Source organism: Myxocyprinus asiaticus, chromosome 22 (assembly GCF_019703515.2).
Source record: "Myxocyprinus asiaticus isolate MX2 ecotype Aquarium Trade chromosome 22, UBuf_Myxa_2, whole genome shotgun sequence".
NCBI lineage: Eukaryota > Metazoa > Chordata > Actinopteri > Cypriniformes > Catostomidae > Myxocyprinus > Myxocyprinus asiaticus.
In genome coordinates this window covers 28,856,597-28,877,709 of record NC_059365.1, presented here as the reverse complement: position 1 = coordinate 28,877,709, position 21,113 = coordinate 28,856,597, and positions in this window count along the sequence as shown.

The following is a 21,113-nucleotide window of genomic DNA, read 5'->3' as shown; positions in this document are numbered from 1 at the left end:
TAAAGATCCAAGGTATGCATTTAAGTGTTGGATAGGAGGCTAGATAAATGTTATGCCTGTACTGTATCAATTTTAAATTGTATTTGTTGATTGGTTGGTATCTAAGGGAACAAGTCATACCTTTTACGATTTCACAGTTTGGTACAAATTATTATGAGCTGTCATGAGATTATGTTGAATTAAATGGCGTTGTTGAAACGTATCTTCTCACTTTCTTCTTCCCACCCTTTTCTCTTCCTCTACATCTCAGCCGAATGTCCATACCATAGTGCCATAAATTGACTGTTCTTTTTTGCTTCCTCTCCCCTTATTTATTTCTTTTCTGCATTCCCTGACCTCCAGCAGACAAATTTTCCTTCTTCAGTGCTCTAAGACTCAAAAGAGAGAGAGCTGGTGAAAACAGTGCATGCAGGACACACACAATCACTCTACATGTTTGCTCTTTCCCTTCCTGACTGCATAAATGATTATGACTGAGGGAGTGTTGTCTCTTTGGTTGACCCCTGTCTAACCTTCTCTTGCTCTTCCACTCTCTCAGTGAGAGAGCTTAGCCTATTGGCTCGTTGAGTGGAAGAGAGGAGAGGCAGGAGTAGATTATTTTAATCCTTTAATAATGATTGCCAGAGTGGAAACAAACTATTAAACGTAACACTAATTAAACACAAAGTAGCACATCAAGGACTGACAAAGGAGTGGGTAAAACTATATGATATTAATAGAAAAGGAACTAATGAGGGAATGGAATACAGGTGATGATAATAAGAAACAGATGGAAGTGATGAGGGCAGTGCACTATGGGAAATGAAGTCCGGGGGAAAACTTCAAAATAAGAGTCCTTGAAGAAGATGATGGAGACACTATTACACCTATAATGTACATCTGACAAGAGTGTGATTTATCTAATTTTATCATAAAAAAAATAAATACAAAAAATGTGCACAAGAATCAGAATCTCTTTAATTAATTGGAATAGATTAATCTATATAAAAATCAGACAAAAATGTCATTTTTTTTTTTTTTTTTTTTTTTTTGTTTTTTTTTGCTGTTTATAATTGAAAAGAGGGCTATTTTTTACAGCAAAAGTGACAGCAAATTCAAAATTATTATTACAAAATAATGGTGAAAATATGGGTAATCTAGCACATATCTTATTATTTCTTCAGTTGAGCTTGATCTGCCTTTATGAACTTAAATTCATGTCAAATTCATGAGCCGGTAAATACGAGTTGATGATGTCGAAGGAATTCAGAATGGTGGTGATCCGGGGAATGTGACCTCTACTGTAAATGCATCGCTGCTGTGCCAAATTAGAGATTATGTGTATGCTGATGGCTCAACAAAAATATCGATTTACTTTTTAAAACAACCTGTTTACTGCAATAGCACAACCAAGTTTGTGTGCTAGTTTTTTTCCACCGTAGCAGAACATATTGCTTTGGCAGCTGCAACTCAAACAACAATATCATACTGTGTTTTTTTGTAGGAATTCCATTCACTTTGGTAAACAATTTTATCCATAGGCGCTTTACACCATTGGAGAAAAAGTGCCACTTTTTTTAGAATTAGCCAAAAAAAAAAAAAAAAAGTAAACAATGCTGGTTTGAAGTGTTTGTTGTGCTGCTATACACTTGCAATTATGATGGATGGTACTCCATAACTGGTATGTGAGACAATTGTAATTTAAAAGATTATAAATGAGCAATTCACAATAAAAAACAAAGCACAATATATATATATATATATATATATATATATATATATATATATATATATATATATATATATATATATATATATATATATTGATATTTAGACATATTAGAGGTAACTGTACTATAAAAGCATACTGTAAATTTCAGAACTCAAAACTTCCTCCCCAGTCTAAAAAGAGCATTAATAGTTACCACCCTGCCGAAACATCTTGTTTTGAAATCTGTGTGTTCGTGACATCACGAGACATTGCTCATTTGTATTTAAAAATCCCACAGCATGCGTCACCACACCCTTGGCTCCACCCACTGGCGCTCAGTTCAAGAGAGCAGGACAGACAGGCCTACTGTGGCTAACTATTCCTGAACACCAAAAGGGACCCATCTGGACTATTTTGAATTAATTTTTTATATAAACATGCACTACACAGGCTCTTTGACCACTGTGATGTATCATCGCTTTTAAAAGACGCTGTGTCAAGTTACAGCTCTAAAGAGGAGAAGTCATTCTCTTTCATTCAGCTGCTCTCCCTGTTGTTTTGAGCATATACAAGCCATGGGCGCATTCTTTCACACATCTGGGCTATTTTTAATTGTTGGTGTATGTAAACATGAACTAGATGGACTTATTTGACCTTTTCGACGTGTTTCCGGCAATGTGCGCCTCAGTTTGTATGTCATTTCATCGTGCTTTGGACTATGTGTGTGCATTTTTTTTGGCTATTGTCAGCGTGGATTGCTTGTGAACCAGTCATAATACGATTCTAGCTTAGCCAAGAAACAGTTATCGAAGAATGAGGCAGTTAAAAACACTTGGACCCGATCAAAAACGTAAGTAAACTGTTTAATTCATGAATATTTCATATGGCATGACTGTTTGATCGTTTATGGTGCTGAGTGTGAACAGTTGTGCTTGAGATGAACAGTTTAATAGATTTTGGATGCAATATGTTCAATGTGCATTATGTGTAAACCCTGAAACATAGTTTTATAATGTTATGGGGCTTTGTTCATTCTCTTCCAACTGAGTTTCAAATTTGACTGTAAATCATAAGAGTGAGCGTTTACGCTGACATTTTGAACTGCTCTGTGGACAAACAGGACAAGAATTCAAATGTATGTGTCACCATTCCTTTATCATAATGAATTAAAACTTAACTATTCCTTTTAGAGGAAGTGGTATAGTGTTGACAGATTCCTACATTTCCAGTGAAGCAGCGGCAGTTTATTTAGACTGTGAGAAATTGAAAAACTAGAAATGGAGCATTTCCTGACCTGAACTAATTTTTACTAGTTTATTGATAAAGTAAGCCTTTATGATCCATATTTCAAATAAAGAAGAAGATAAACAAACAAGCAATCAAACAAACACATAACATCTGCAGATACACCTCTATCTGTCCCACCTGTGCTGACATACTCACACATGTGGCCTGTCGCTTGCGCTCTGCACGTGTTTGATGGAGGTGTGTGCTGTGATTGATTCTTGATGGGCTGTACAGCGTGGCTGCTGTTTTTAAATCCCAATCAGATTTGCTTACACTGCCATTTTTATAGCCCACAGCCAACAGCTGACACCACAGGTACCTCCCCTGCCTGGCTGTGTGTGTGTGTGAGCTGCAGCAAATGCTTTAAGTGCTCCCGTTTAATAACAGACGGTGATAATTTAAGATGCATCGGTGGAGAACAGAGCACAAATCACAGCGGTGATGGCTCCGCGGAGACAAAATGGAAGGAAGGGCAGTAGAGAGATAAATCACACTAGGAGGGAGAGAAAAAAGAGGGAGAACGAAGAAAACAAGGCCTCCCTGCCATGGTGTGTTTGTGCGTGTGTGGGTATGTATGATCAGTGATGAACAGACTGTGAAGTCTCTTGTGAATGCTAGGCACAGCACACGTTCCCTCCTGTACAGTGTTTACAATGATCATTACTGCTTTACTGCTATTATAATGATGACCACAGAGACTTGTCTGGTTCTCCTCCTGAGAAAACTCTCTTTCTGTCTGTCAATGACCCATTCGCATAAAACGTAGTGTGCCTGCTGGTGGTTTGGACACAGTTCGGGAAACATCATTGGAGGCATCATTGCAAGCAATGCCATTAGCTTCAGAATGAGAGCCCACCCCTATTGAAAAGGCCAGTATATGTTGTATATGTTGATCACCAGCATATGCTTTTTTTTTTTTTTTTTTTTCAAAGCTGTTGTGTGTATATATATGTATATAAAAACTGGTGCCAAAAGTTTGGAATAATGTACAGATTTTCCTGTTTCAGAAGGAAATTGGTATTTTAATTCACCAAAGTGGCATTCAACTGATCACAAAGTATAGTCAGGACATTACTGTTGTAAAAAACAGCACTATCACTAATTTTTAAAAGTAATTTTTGATCAAATATAGACAGGCCCCATTTCCAGCAGCCGTCACTCCAACACCTTATCCTTCAGTAATCATGCTAAATTGCTAATTTGTTACTAGAAAATCACTTGCCATTATATCAAACACAGTTGAAAGCTATTTGGTTCATTAAATGAAGCTTAACCCATTTAATCCCACTGGTAACAACTGTGACCACAATTTTTCCTCACATATTTTAGTGTGGTATTAAAAAGCAACTCTTATTATGAAGCACATGTTCATTTATAATGCAAATTTAAGATGTCTACATGAGTTCAAGGCAGGTCTAACATGATTGGGTAGTTTGGTCATGTGACCACACACATTTATTTCCTGGTACTGCCATCTTAACACAACGATGACGTCAAAGCTCAGAAATGACAGGTAAGTATTCTACGTTAATTTTTGAATAGCTCATACATTTTTTGCACACATCATCATAAAAGGGTTATCTCTACATACATATTGAAATTATATTAATACATAATTTATTCTGTTGTCAGACTGCAGATAAATGAAGACGGTCACAATTGTGACCAGTGGTATAGCACAGGGAGTCTTTGTCCCCTATATGTCATTCTGTGTTATTCTTATGAACTCTCTTTCAGACTGACCTTAAGTCAAGTTTTGGATTTACTTGACCTTGGTGATCCAGGGCCTGCAATTTGTAATATAGCAGTGGTCCCAAAGACAGAGAAGGATGCAACTGAAAGCGACTGTGCTAGCTATGCATCTAACATGGATATTACTGGTGACTCAGATCACCTACCATCAAGAATCTTGAATTCTACTGCAGAACTGTTTGGATCTGATAATTTTGAGGAGATTGAACCTGCCTGCAAGGACCAATCAAAACTCACAATCCAAACAAGAAATCTCACAAAAAGCTTGAAGCTGCTTCATCATCTTTATTGTCATCTTCAGATGCTACTACTGCCACCATACCAGTGCCTTTGGCAGAAAGCATCCCTGCTCAACTGATTAAAAGGAAAAACAAAAGTAAGCATTTCAGAAAGTCCAAAAAAACAGCAAAATGCAATTTGCCTGACTACATTGTGTATGAACCAACAGCAGCACAATGTCTAAAAGCAACAAATGCAAATCCATTGGATGTGTTTTTAGCAATGTACCCACCATCTCTGAGAGAGCTTACCCATAGAAATGTTAAATCTCTTCTCTGTTCAGAACAAAGACAAACCCCTTAATTTAAGCATGGAGGAACTGCTGGTATTCTATGGTGTGCTCCTCACCTCTGAATATTGTACTGCTCCATGAAGGAATTTGCTCTGGTCACTAGATGGTGATGTCCACAACAACAGCATTTCCAGTGCTATGAGAAGAAACAGATTTGATGAAATCATGGCTTCCATCAATGTTGTGGACAACAAAGTGCATCAATGACCCCTTCTTTAAGGTGAGGCCAATCTTTCAGGAGCTCAATAGCTCATACAAAATTCTGCCATTCACTGAGTGGCTGTCAGTTGATGAGAGCATGATTCCCTACTATGGGCACCAAGGGTACAAGCAGTTCATAAAGGGAAAACCAATCTGATATGGCTATAAGGTTTGGAGCCTGGCGTACTCAGGGGGTTACCTCTACCACATGGAGACTTATGCTGGAGTGCATACCCTTCTAACAGAGACCGGGCTAGGTCAAGGGCCCAGCGTAGTGCTGGGTTTGGCTGAACAAGCTGGTGTTCCAGAAGGATGCAACTTCATGCACGACATCCTCTTCACCACATTATCCCTGACTGATGAGATGATAAAGCGAGGATATGGGTGCACTGGGACCATGCGCCAAAACCAGTTTGATGTGCCATTCAAACCAATGAAAGAATTCCAGAAGTTACAGAGGGGCGCCACTGAAGTTCTCTATCCATCAGAAATAGTTAGATTTTCTTGCATTGTCAATTATTTTGAATATGCTAATTTTTGACAGTTATTAGCATATTGATGTGCATGTAAGTGCACTTACTGTCTTAAAACCTTGAATGTGTAACTATTAAAGACAATGCAGACAGTACACAACATAAGGTTAAATAGCGATACCAAACAATAGCTGGAGGAATATCATAAATTATCATTACAAATTATTATTATTATTATTATTATTATTTTGCTGAAGTTCTGTCTGAAGGAGACAGAAGCTACTGGTGAGGTGAAGGGACAACAGTATAGTCACTGTTGCAAGCAATGTGGAAAATGTCTACACTGAGGTACCAGTTAAGAGATGGAACAAGGAAAGAAAGGCATATGACTACCTCCAGCAACCTCAAATAATCCACTCTTACAACCAGCAAATAGGAAGAGTAGATCTACATGATCTTCAGGTGTCCCGTTACCACAGCACCATAAGATCAAAAAAGTGGTGGTGGCCAATTTATGCCTGGACTCTCCACAGTGCTTTGGTCAGCAGTTGGCTGTTCCACAGAGATGCAAATTTTAAGATGAGTTTAAGAGTTTAAGATGTTCTGAACATGTTTTTTCAAATTGTAATAGTAATTTTTCACATCCTGACTATACATTGTGATCAGTTGAATGCCACTTTGATAAATAAAAGTACCAATTTCTTTCCATATGAGCAAAATCTGTACTTTTGGCCACCAGTGTGTGTGTGTGTGTGTGTGTATATATATATATATATATATAAAACAGTTAGTTCCGGTCCTAGAATCTGATTGAACGAGAGACGTTCCTTGAGAGCTGATGACTCAGAACAGCAGTACTCAGATGCTTCACTCTTTGCATCACTCCACTTTGTTCATGGCATTCTAAACTAAAGTGTAAGCGCAGCGCAGATGTGTAAAAAGCTAGATATGTGTCTTCATTTTTCCCTGTGCCAATTAAAGATATAAGACAGCAAGTGGTGACAAAAGACAATTTTTGTGTGTTGTGGGCGAGTTGAACTTACGTTCATTTCATTCAGCGCTGCCACAAAATACTCAGGAAGTACAGTTCCCAAACGTGCATTTTTTTGCGTCATGGACGGAACAACATACTTAATAACTCTGACAGTGTTTGTTGCAGCACTATTCAGAATCCTAAAGAGGAATCAAAGGTGGAATTGTTAAAATCCTTATGATTGCCATCCCTACTGGTATAGGACATGTTTATACTGGTCCATCAGCTAGACAAGCATAAACCAGCTTGGACCAGCATGGAAATTCATGCTGGTCTATGATGTTTTTTTTTTTTGTTTTTTTTTTTAAGAAATGATTAGCTCCTCTAAACACAACCATTTGTTCCTGGATGGAAACTGAGGTAATGCTTTTTCATTGAGTAAATGTTGCAGCATGGGAGAGTGCTACTGAACGATTTGAGCTGAAGGACTGCTGAGTAACCACATGTGTGCTCTTACCCACCCTACTGGAGTGAGTACTGGTAAAGCATTTCAGTGTTTGACTGTTTGATCAGATGTTGGTGAGGTAAATAGCCAAGCAGCTCCATTCTGCTGTCAACCGCCATTTGTTTGGTGGGTGCTATCTTGTTTATGGGCCTCCGCTGGGAGGAAAGAGATGTGGATGTTTTAAAATTCAATAATGTGAGGCGTTACTGTTTGAAACTGTGTCTCTCACATGTGTAGACAGTGAGAACTTGCTTTAATTAAAATAACAAACAACAGCACCACCTTCGGGGTAAGGGGCCGGGTTCGATACATAACAACTTTTACCCAACTCAATTTTTCAAGAGGAGCGCTCTGGCCATCAGGAGTGTGTGCTTTGAAGCCATTCCCACCCAGAAATGACTTTTCTGATGAAGTACATGGGGAGGCTGGGAACAGATGAAATTCATATTTGAAGAAGTGTGGCAGGCAGGTGAAGATACCATGCAGATCAGTGAGGCAGAGGGAGCTGATTTTAATGGAGCCACTCTTTTACTCTGCCTTGGAGTTAGCTATCCGTTGCTCATAAATCATGCTGACCCACTCCTCTGCTCCCTCCATTTCTCTCTTTGTTATAATTTATGGCCCAACGGTCAAATTGCTACAAAAAATCTTTCAATTTATAACTTTTAACTCCCGGACTGAAAGCAAGAATTGACAGTGAGACAATTAAAGCGCAAGCAGTTTTTCAACACACAAATACACATGAAGGGATGAGTTCAGTCAGCCAGTATGAACAGTGCTTGTCTGAATTACATTATAATATCGATAGGTTTGCTAATATTAGATTAAGTCCCGTGTTGACGGTCGCTCCATTAATGGGCCAATAACTAGCATTTTCCATTAAAATCTGATTAAATATTAATAATAATTAATATTACTTATGGGGTAGTCATTACTAAATGTCACACAGTGATTTGCATTATCGACTCTGGCTGATCTGTAGACTCGAATGCGGGCCAATTTTTGTTACCGTGTTAAGCTCCTAAATTGAAGTTAATATCCTGTACCTGTTTCACAAGCCAATGTGACTGTCAGAAAGCCAATAAAACAGAGAGCTATTACAGCAGACTAGAAAAACAGAAAACAATTATTTTTAAATTCTCTGCCAGCATGTTACTAACAAGACGGAACCTAACCAGCCAGACACCAGCAATATGGATGAATGACTGAGTGATTGACTGACTGAAAGAGATTCCTTCACGCAGAGAAAAAAGACCAGGTGAAAAGAGAGGTGAAAGCACCTGATGTGAGGGATGGCAAGATCACAGATAGAGATATAGGAGAACATAGCTGTGCAAATATTAAAAGAGGAAGGAAAAGAAGAAGGGTCGAGAGAGGAGAGCTGTTTCAAATATCTTCTGCTCTTGGCTGTGTGGGGTGAGTCTTGAATGGTGTCCATGTTTTCAGTGTGCGGGATGGTATCATATCCCATTCACACAGTGATGAGACCAGAAGCTCAGACACATACAATAAAGGCTCCTGCTTGTTACTGTTAGATTCATGTTTAGGTCCAGTTTATTTTGCAACTTTATCTCTCTATCCATCAGAAATAGCTAGATTTTCTTGCATTGTCAATTATTTTGAATATGCTAATTTTTGACAGTTATTAGCATATTGATGTGCATGTAAGCGCACTTACTGTCTTAAAACCTTGAATGTGTAACTATTAAAGACAATGCAGACAGTACACAACATAAGGTTAAATAGCAATACCAAACTATAGCTAGAGGAATATCATAAATTATCATTACAAATTATTATTTTTATTATTATTATTATTATTTTGGTGTCTGCACTGTTGCTCCCAGAAGCTGCTTCTCAAACGATTCTCATATAATTAAATTACTTACTAAAATACTTGAGGAAGCTCAGAATGGTTTTAGCAATAATTACTATTACCAATAGGCAAATTATAGGGTTATGGGAGCTAAAAATAAATGTTTTGAGTCAAACTGAAAGAACTGCATCTGTACTGTAACTCCACCCTACCAGGCTCGACGCTCTCTGCAATGTCTGCAATGTCACTTTTACATTTTGTGTGCTGTCAATTATGTTCATCATGGCTTTCTGACCTTTTGTTTTGCGAAGTCCTGCCATTTGAGAGCACGCCCAATGATCACATCGAGAAGTCGGGCTTCCAGGTGGAATAAGGATACATTAATTGATGTAGAAAATGTAGCAGATTATGTTACTTAACTGCTGATCTCCTGGGATTTTCACAAACGACAGTCTCTAGAATTTACTCCGAATGGTGCCAAAAACAAAAAACATCCAGTGAGCGGCAGTTCTGTGGATGGAAATGCCTTGTCGATGAGAGAGGTCAGCAGAGAATGGCCAGACTGGTTCAAACTAACAAAGTCTATGGTAACTGAGACAACTGCTCTATACAATTGTGGTGAGAAGAATAGCATTCTGAGACGCGGGTTGGCATTGTTTTGGTGGCATGAGGGGTAGCTACACAATATTAGGCAGGTGGTTTTTATGTTGTGGTTGATCGGTGTATATATAGTATATAAACATATATATATGTGTGTGTGTGTGTTTGTGTGTGTGTGTTTATCTTTTAAAATTTTGTTATCACACAAATTTCTTATTAAACATGATTGAATGTTTTAGAGTGAGACAAACCAGCAAACTCCTTAAGGATGAAGTCATTAAGGAACTGGCTTTGGTTAGTTAAAGGGATATTGTAAAAGGCTAACAGAATGTCAAGTGATATTGAGGAAAAAATAAAAATATATTAAATAATTACCAATTACAACAGGGAGGGAGAGGGAAGAGGGAAGGGCAAGTGGGAGAGACAGAGAGAGAGAGAGAGAGAGAGAGAGAGAGAGAAAAACTGGTTGGCTGGTACCCGAACATGCTGTTGACTGGTCCTTAGCAAGCTGTACAGCGGTCCTCTGGCACTGGACCTCACCTCCTGGTGGACGGCAGCAGGCTCCTCTGCCTCCCAGCAGAAGGCAGTGGCTCCTTCGCCCCTGGTGGCCGGCAGCAGCTCCTCCGCTTCCTGGCAGATGGCAGCGGGCTCCTCCACCTTCTGGCGAACCGCTCCAGGACCACCGGACCAAACCTCCTCGGCCTCGTGACCCTCCATCAGCGGCGAGGGCTCTCTGACAGCACATCCCTCCTCTCTTCCGAGTTTTGGCACCAGTGTAATGGGTTCACATGATGGGCAAGGAGGAGGAAGGAACCGGCTGAGCAGTCAACGTAAACTTTTAATGACACAAATGAACAAAATACAACATTAAACTGACACAAACACACACACACACAACTTTGTGCATCTCTCTATTTCTCTCTCAAACTGGTGTCTCTGGCTCCTCTTTATCCCTCTCCCAGCTGATTGGGCTGATTCAGCGCCGGGCGTCTATCATTACGGCCCGGCCACGCCCTCCTCCTCGTCAAAAGGAGATTACTGAAATCACTGGAATTGGGTAAAGAACTGTCCAAGGCATTATTAAAAACTGGAAGGATAGGAGTAAACCGTCAGCTTCGTGGAAGAAATGTGGTTGGAAAAAAATCTTGAATGATCATGATCGGAGATCATTAAAATGCTTGGTGAAGTCACATCATAAAAAAAATTGACAGTAGAACTCACAGTTATGTTTAATAGTGAAAGTAAGAGCATTTCCACACGCACAATGCAACGAGAACTTACAGGATTTGGACATAACAGCTGTGTGGCCACAAGAAAGCCACTTGTTAGTGAGGCTAATGGGGAAAAACTATTTCAGTTTGTTAGGGAGCATAAAGATTGGACTGTAGAGCAATGGAAAAAGGTCATGTGGTCTGATAAGTCCAGATTACCCTATTCTAAAGCGACTGGTGCGTCAGAGTAAGAAGATAGTATGCACCTTGTTTTTTGACCAGGCAGTGTATATCGTGAGGACATGTAAATGCACTGCATAGTTGGAATGACCTAGGTAATTTTTCTCACCAAGTTTATACAGTATGAAGCTTGTTTGTTTAAGATTAGTTCATGTGTTTTTGTGTCTGCCTATAATACTTAGGAATGATTTAGCACGTTGGCTTTTTCTATATGGGCCAGCATAGCAATCTGGCACCCTAAGATTCAAAACCGTTATAAAATAATTAAGAAACTGCATTCATGTCACAATAAACACTGCAAAACCAAAAGATCACCAATCAAACATAGGGACCTGGAAGAGTGTTCAGATGGAATACTCAACATGATCCTCACCCCAAAAATAGCCATCTCAGGAGGGTGACCTACTTTTATGCTCTCTTAGTTTTAACTAACAAGAGCTCCCAAGTGGCCACACCTCTTTGTGTCATTGCAAATAGTCATGTTATGAATAAAACTTAGGACCAAAATTCCCGGCTGGTTGATTTTGTAGACCTCCTCTAATCTCTTAAAGGTTACCCATCAGTGATGCAGTGTGATACTTGAGTAAATTCATATGTTCACAGTTGTTCTGTCTCTAATAATTTGCTTGTGGTTATACTGTGAATCTCAACTCATGAATGCTTATTTGAAACAGTGCTTGCTGTGAATTGCGGCAGCCCGTTGTTCTGAGAGCACTGTGACACCAGTAATGAGAATACATGGTATCTGGTTGCTGAGACAGAGCGCTTTCCAAAGTAGAATTGAGTTTTGAGCCTTTGGAAGGTCACATTGCAGTACTGTCCCACTTTACTGACACAATTAAACATTGTTAGGAACACTCTGGTCCTCTCACACACAGTACTTGTTTTTTTTTATTTTTTTTTTCATTTCTCTTCTCCCATATTGCCTAAAATGGTTTATAAAGTAATTATGAAGATAATTGTACTGAATAGCTACATAACGTCTAGCTCTCTGTAGTTTTTTTCACAAATTGGAATTGTTTTCCCCTATATATATATATATATATATATATATATATATATTAAAACAGTGATCTGTTCCTTTTTGAATAACAGGTGGAGATATGATAGAGGGGTTGACTGAAGTACTGTAATCATTTTATTAGTGAATTTGTGTTGGGTGGTCAAAGTGTTTCAAATACAAGCTAAGGCAGAAGTTTTCAAAGTATGAGGGGGCGGATTGAGAATAATAATGAATTAACGAAGTAAAAATAAATATATAAAATGTAAAAATGTTTTCAAAGAGATCAACAACATAATATATGGCTTAAATCAAATTGTAAGAATGGTAATATATAAACCATATGTGAGTCGCATGGCACCATGAGAGGGTCGGATGTGTGAACTGCGAGCTCTGCGCACTTTGCTAGTTTTTGATACTTTTTGTGTTATAAACCGGTGAGATTCGATACACCCTGTTCCATAACTGTTCTATGAAGACAATATGCCAAAGAATTCAAAATCCTCGGGTTCTGGAGACATTAAAAGACACTTATGTACTCAAGCTGTACCCCTGACAGGGCCGCAGACCAGGGACTCAGTTTGGACGGTGCGGTGGGAGACATTTAGCGTCAACTGTCGAGCATGTCGGCAATGCAGGCGAAGGCTGTTGCTGACTTGGAGGATCTTGCTGTAATATGTCGATCGATCACTGCCATGGAGACGAAGTGTTCTGAGTTGGTTACAAGAGTGGGGGACGTCGAGAAACGGACAGATTATCTGGAGTCATTGGAGAGGGAATTAGCTGCTAATCCGCTAGCGACCAAGATAGACTTGGAGCATGTTTGGGAAAAGAAGACCTTGAGAATCGTAACCGGCTAAACAATGTCCGAATTGTTGGAATTCCTGAGAACGAAGAAGGCCGAGATATGGTGAAATTCCTAGACGAGCTCTTCCTGAGTCTGCTTGACATAACAGGTCATAAGATGGGAAATCGAGCGAGCTCACAGAGTTCCAGCTCGGAGATCTGCTGAAGGAGAATGGCCCCAATCAATTCTGGCCAAATTTCTGAGATAATCCGATAAAGATCATGTGTTACACGAGGCAAGGAGTAAAGGAAGTCTTTCTTGGAAAAACCACAGCATTTTCTTATTCCCAGACTTTGTGAAATTGACTAGAGAGAAATGTGATCGATTCAAGGAATGCAAGAAACTCTTACATCAATGGAAGGTCACTTTTGCACTGATGTTCCCGGCAAAATTGAGAATAGATAGTAAGGATGGCCGCAAAATATTTACATGCCCACATCAAGAGATGTCCTTCATAAAGTCAATGGAATGAGCAAGTCATTGTGTGATGATCTCGATGCAGCCGAGTGAACCTGACTCACTGAACATTTACTTGAACATCCAAGGAAACTGGGCGCCTTCTTTGTTTCTTTTTGTGTTGGTTCCGCCTAGAGGCTGGAATTTGTTTTGTGGAATAATAGTCCTTCGGGACAGTTTGTGGATATATCTGCATGTTCATTGTGCTTATGCCTCCTATTGGATGGAGACTGTTTGTGGAATATTTCTTACAAACAATGGAGTGATTAGAGCATTTGTTGCTCTTGTGTAACAGCCGAGTGTGCCTGACTCAATGAACATTTACTTGACCATCCGAGGAAACTGGGCGCCTTCTTTGTTTCTTTTTGTGCTGGTTCTGCCTAGCGACTGGAGTTTGTTTTGTGGAATAACACTCTTTCGGGACAGTATGTGGATGAATCTGCACATTCTTAGTGCTTATGCCTCCTACTGGATGGAGTTTGTTTTGTGGAATATTTCTTGCAAATCATTATAGGGATCTGGGCATTTGTTATACTTGTAACTGCCGAATAGGCCAGCTCACTGAACATTAGTTTGACTGCCCGAGGAATCTGAATGGCCTTTTTTTTTTTTTTTTGTGCTGGTTCCGCCTTGTGGCTGGAGCTTGTTTTGTGGAGGAACACACCTTCGGGACAGTTATGTGGATGAATCTACATGCTTTTTGTGCTTATGCCTCATATTGGCTGGAATGTGTTTTGTAGATTATTTTCTGTTGTGTAATTCTGTCTCACAAAATTTTTATAGAAACACTGGACTTGAGCAATCCGATGGCAAAAGTGTTGCAGGGGCTCTCGTAGGTGTTCATGGACTGTTTGAGTTTAGAGAGATAGACCAACTGGACCTCAGTATCCTCTGTGGGCCTGGCTTTGGAGGCATTTAAGGCAGTTCTTAGGGGTCAGATCATACAGTATGCCTCATTCATCAAAAAATCCAAAAACGGGAAATTGTGGAGTTGGAAGGGAATATTAAAAGTGCTGAGGCAGAGCTGAAGTGCCGAATGTCATCTGATGGCCTCAGAGAATTGACCCAATTGAAATACAGATATAATACTATTTTGTCACGGAAGGTGGAGTTTTGATTATTCAGGGCAAGACAGTCATATTTTGAGTCAAGGGACAAAGCAGGGATGCTTTTAGCTAGATACATAAAGCAGAGAGGGTCTTTTTCTACCATTCCCTGGTGATGAAATATTTACCTCAGCCATTGATATTAATAATGCTTTTAAAGAATTCCATCTTGATCTCTATAGTTCCACGTCTTCATCTACTGATGAAGACATTAGAAACTTTGTGGAACCATTAGAACTCCCTAAATTGATGAATGAGCAAAAAAATTATTTTGATTCTGAGATAACCTTGGAGGAGCTCGGCGAGGCAAGGCTCCAGAGCTAGATGGTTTTGCCGCTGAATTTTTTTGATTTTATGCTACAGAACTTGCTCCAATTTTGTTAAAAGTTTATACGGAATCATTAAAGAATGGAAAGCTTCTGCCAACCATGACACAAGCCCAGATCAGTCTGATTCTTAAAAAGGACAAAGATCCAAAAGTGTGTAAGAGTTACCGTCCAATTTCCCTGATCCAGCTAAACGTAAAAATATTGTCAAAAATCCTGGCTAACCAATTAAGTAAAGTTGTGACATCTCTTATACATACAGATAAGGTGGGGTTTATTCGGGCCGCAGTTCTTCTGATAACATTAGGCATTTCATCAATATTATGTGGTCAGTAGTGAATGATCAGACTCCGGTTGTGGCCATCTTACTTGACGCTGAAAAAGCATTTGATATGGCAGAGTGGGATTATCTTTTTAAGATTTTGGAAATATACGGGATTGGGAATACTTTTATTGGATGGATTAATTTACTTTATAGACACCCGATAGTGGCGGTACAAACAAATTGATTAATTTCAGATTATTTTACTCTGGATAGGAGCACCCGGCAGGGTTGCCCTCTTTCCCCATTATTGTTCAGTTTTGTCCTGGAACCATTAGCAGCCGCGATAAGAAGGGAAGATGATTTTCCAGGGGTGGTGGCGGGAGGTGTTGTGCATAAGCTTTTGCTTTACACAGATTATATTTTATTATTCATCTCCGACCCCATTAGATATATGCCTTGCCTCCATAGAATTATTAATTCCTTTTCTATGTTCTCGGGATACAAAGTCAATTGGTCTAAATCCGAAGCTTTGGCTTTGACAGCATACTGACAAGTAATGGCTTTTCAGCCTGGCACCTTCCAGTGGCCCCAAGAGGGCATTAAGTATTTGGGCATTTTATTCCCAGCAAATTTGTCTGATTTAGTTAGAGTTAATTTTGACCCCTTAATAAAAAGATTTTCAAGCGATGTGGGCAGGTGGGCTTCATTACATTTATCTATGATTGGGAAGGTTAATGTTATTAAAATGAATTGTATTCCAAAATTTAACTACCTGCTACAATATCTCCCTGTAGATGTCCCCCTCTCTTATTTCAAGCAATTTGATAGCATAGCGAAGTCCTTCATTTGGAATGGTAAGCATCCAAGATTACATTTAAATAAGTTACATAGGCTGATTGACAAATTCTGTAAATCGTTACAGAAGATGGGGACAGCGGACAACCCCGAGGCGTTTCTGGACCTGTTCGAACGCACCGCCGAGATCTGGGGCTGGCCTCTCGGCCAGTGGGCGGCCCGACTTATTCCTCTACTGTGCGGGGAAGCCCAGCTCATGGCTCAACAACTGCCGGCGAGGAGCCTCCTGACTTACGGAGACTTAAAGAAAGCCATCCTGCAACGGGTTGGTCGGAGTCTGGAAGAAAGTCGTCAACTCTTCCGGAGCCTGAAGCTGGAGAGCTCCGACCGCCCATTTGCCTTCGCCGCATCGGCTCTGCGATGCCTGCCGAAGATGGTTGCTAGTGGGGGACCGCGGCATCGACAGGATCATCGACCAGGTGATACTGGAACAATTAATACATCCACTGCCGAAAGGGACGGCTGAGTGGGTCCAGTGCCACTGCCCAGCGTCGCTGGAGGAAGAGGACCACATGCTGGCGATCCCGAGGGCAGAAAAGCCCTCCTACTCTCTCTCCCCTCCCCCTATGTTTCCCCCTGCTTTTTCCCCCTCCCATCTCTCTTCTCATTCTGCTCTCTCCCCAGGGCCCGTTCCTGCCACACGCAGACAAGGAGGACTTCAGACACCGAGACCAGTTCCCCAGGCGTGGGAGGGGACACCTTCCCCTACCCCGATGCCCCACCATTCTCCCCCTCAGGGGGGGGCGCCCGCCAACACAAGTGCGGGTGTAGCGCCTGGGTCAGCCTGCTGGAGGTGCGGGGACCCGGACCACTTCCGGGATCAGTGCCCTCTGATGGAGCTGGGGACGGTGGTGTTGGTGTCTGACCTCCTGCAGGCTGCCCCCGACCGGGTCGGAGCTTACCGGATACCAGTAGTGTCAAGGGGGGTACTCACCAAGTGTTGGTGGACACCGGGTGTAATCAAACCACTATTCACCAATGCTTGGTTCAACCCAAGGCTTTGGGCACAACTAAAATGGTGAGGGTGAACTGTGTGCACAGGGATATTCACAAGTATCCAGTGGTGACCCTGACGATTAAATTCCAGGGAAAAAGCATAGAGTGGAGGCCGCGGTTAGTTCCCGCCTCACCCATCCGCTGATTTTGGGGACTGATTGGCCTGACTTTAGAGTTTTATTAAAGGGAATTTGTGCGGATGGGTCCTGTATGAAATTAGGGAGATGTGCAATGTGCGATGCTCTGGCAGGGGAGGCGGAGCCAGGGCCGTCCTCGACAGCTCCACATCATAATGACGAGAGAGGGTAAGAGGCTGCAGCCCCTCCCCTTCTCAGGGAATTCGCTGAGGGGGATTTCCCTTTGGAGCAGTCGCGAGACGAAACCCTCAAACACGCCTTCGACCGAGTGAGATTCATCGATGGTCAATGACTCCAGCCTGACATTGCACTTTCATACCCCTATTTTGCGATTATAAATGAGCGGTTGTATAGAGTGACACAGGATGCTCAGACTAAAGAAGATACAACCCAACTTTTGATTCCACGGAGCCGTCGGGAAATGGTATTCCAGGCGGCTCATTATAATCCCATGGTGGGTCACTTAGGAGACAGGAAAACACTGACCCGTCTTATAGCCCGCTTCTATTGGCCGGGTATTGGCGCCGATGTCCGCTGGTGGTGTGCGGCATGCCGCGAATGCCAGATGGTTAACCCACCGGCCACCCCAAAAGCGCCATTGTGCCCTTTTCCGTTGATTGAGGTCTCCTTTGAGAGAATTGGAATGGACCTCGTCAGGCCATTAGAATGGTCAGCACGAGGACATCGCTTTGTATTGGTCCTAGTGGACTATGCAACATGATATCCGGAAGCAGTGCCTCTTCGCAACATCTGAGCACGCAGTATTGCTGAGGCACTCTTCAAAATAATCTCCCAGGTGGGGATTCCGAAACAACGTTTATGTCACGGACACTACGCGAGCTGTACGAATTCTTGAGTATTAAATCAATTCACACCAGCATGTACCATCCTCAAACGGATGGCCTGGTGGAACAATTTAATAAAACCCTCAAAAACATGACCCGTAAGATGCTAGAAATTGGGATAAATGGCTCGACCCCCTGTTATTTGCAGTACGAGAGGTCCCGCAAGCCTCCACTGGCTTCTCCCCATTCGAGCTGCTGTATGGGCGATGCCCACACGGTGTGCTTGATGTATTGCGAGAGGCCTGGGAGGAGGGACCTTCAAACAGTAAAAATTAAATTCAATACGTTCTTGATCTTAGAGCAAATCTCCACACTTTGGGGCAGCTAACAGGAGAATTTGCTCCAAGCTCAAGAACGACAGCACCGACTGTATGACAGGGGAACTCAGCTAAGGGAATTTGCACCGGGAGATAAAGTGCTTGTATTGCTTCCCACATCGAGCTCTAAATTACTCGCCAAGTGGCAAGGACCCTTTGAGGTCACACGACGAGTGGGAGATCTCGATTATGAGGTTAAACGAACTGATAGAGGGGGCGCACGTCAAATATACCACCTCAATCTCCTGAAATTGTGGAGGGAGGCGGTCCCTGTGACGTTGGCTATGGTAGTTCCCGAGAAGGCAGAGCTCGGACTGGAGGTGAGTTCAAAACATAAACAGTTCACCCTGGTCACTTGCGGAGAGCACCTCTCACCGAGTCTACTCGTGGAGGTTGCTAGGTTGCAACAGGAGTTTGCGGATGTGTTCTCCCCTCTACCGGGGCATACAAACCTCATTCACCACCACATTGAGACCGAGCCGGGGGTCGTGGTATGTAGCCGCCCCTACCGATTACCCGAACACAAGAAGAAAATCGTTCGGGAAGAATTGGATGCAATGCTCGATATGGGGGTAATAGAAGAATCCCACAGCGATTGGTCCAGCCCAGTTGTTCTAGTGCCTAAGAGTGACGGGTCTGTACGGTTCTGTGTGGATTATAGGAAAGTCAACACGGTGTCCAAATTTGATGCGTATCCAATGCCTCGCGTTGATGAGTTGCTCGTTGGGTTGGGCACTGCTCGATTTTATTCGACATTGGATTTGACGCAGGGTTATGGGCAGATCCCCTTGACACCAATTTCCTGTGGAAAAAAAATGCCTTCTCCACACCGTTTGGTTTACACCAGTTTGTGACACTACCGTTCGGTTTGTTTGGAGCCCCGGCTACGTTTTCAGTGGCTCATGGACCGAATCCTCAGACCGCATTCAGCTTACGCCGCTGCCTATTTAGATGACATCATCATTTACAGCAATAATTGGCAGCGGCACATGCAACATCTGAGGGCGGTTCTGAGATCTCTGCGGCGAGCGGGACTCGCAGCAAACCCAAAGAAGTGCACGATTGGGTGAGTGGAGGCACGGTATCTGGGGTTCCACTTGGGCCACGGGCAGGTGCGTCCCCAAATTGACAAGACCGCGGCGATTGCGACCTGCCCGAGGCCCAAGGTCAAAAAGGGGGTGAGACAGTTCCTGGGGCTGGCTGGCTATTATAGAAGGTTCATGCCTAATTATTCGAACGTCACCAGCCTGCTGACTGATCTCACTAAAAAGGGAGCTCCAGACCCGGTCCAGTGGACGGAGCAGTGTCAGCGGGCATTCACGCAAGTTAAAGCCGCACTTTGCGGGGGGGCGCTTTTACATTCACCTGACTTCTCTCTCCCTTTTGTTTTACAGACAGATGCTTCAGACAGAGGGCTGGGGGCTGTGCTCTCGCAGGTGGTGGAGGGGGAGGAGCGCCCGGTGCTGTACATTAGCCGTAAACTCTCGTTAATGGAAACTATGTACAGCACCGTGGAAAAGGAGTGTCTCACCACCAAGTGGGCAGTCCTCACTCTCCGATACTACCTGTTGGGGTGGGCCTTCACCCTCTGTTCCGATCATGCCCCGCTCCAGTGGCTCCACCACATGAAAGATACCAATGTGCGGATCACCCGTTGGTATCTGGCTCTTCAGCTGTTTAAGTTCAAGGTGGTCCACAGACTGGGGACACAGATGGCTGTCGCCAACTTCCTCTCCAGGAATGGGGGGGAGTGGTAGACAGGCCGGATGCCGCCCCGGCCTGAGTCGGGCGGTGGGGATATGTGGCAGCGGGGGCGTGGTCAAGCATCTCTCCGGAGAGAGAGAAAGCGATAAGGGCATTTACACCTGAGCTAAATTATGTCTAACACCTGTCTCTAATTTCAGTGAGCACAGGGAGCACGGCATAAAAGAGCTACACCGCCAGTAGACGCGTTGAGAGAGAGACTGGTGCAAGAAAGGCCACGATGCTGACATTCTGTTGTATGATTAGTGTATTGGACTGGAAGTGTTTGAGTAAATGTTTGCCTGTAAAACCGACAAGTGTGGAACTGTAATTGTCAGAGTGCATGATTAAAACTCCTACTCCTCACCTCCTCCTTTCCACTAAGTAGTGTTACAGTACTGAACTGGAAGTTCTTGCCCCTATTTCGCCATTACTAAGCCTTTTTATCAAACTAATCGGAGAAGTTAAGTAGCACCCCGTCATTTCGCATTTGTACTCATTATGGACAAAAGTGTCCAGAGTGTATAATTCGGACATGTATTTAAATGTTGCCTCAAGCATTTCTGCTGGTCAGAGTGGACTGAGAGGGAGGTTAATACACTCGGTGAGCAATATGAGAGTGGAGTCTTGAGATCTTTTGAAAATTTGGTTCAACATTTTGGGATTCCCAGATCTGTTTTATAGGTATTTACAGCTGCGCCACCTGCTCTGTACTATTTTTGGGAGTAGCATACGCCCCTCCTAAAGTGGCAGATACTCTGGGAATGGTGATTACAGCTTTTGGAAAAGGTCATGAGGCATCAGTGTATTACTCCCTGCTAATTTAGAGTCTGGGGGATGGAGATTTAACTTCTATCAAGAAAATATGGGAGAAAGATTTCAACTTGGTATTGAAGGAGGG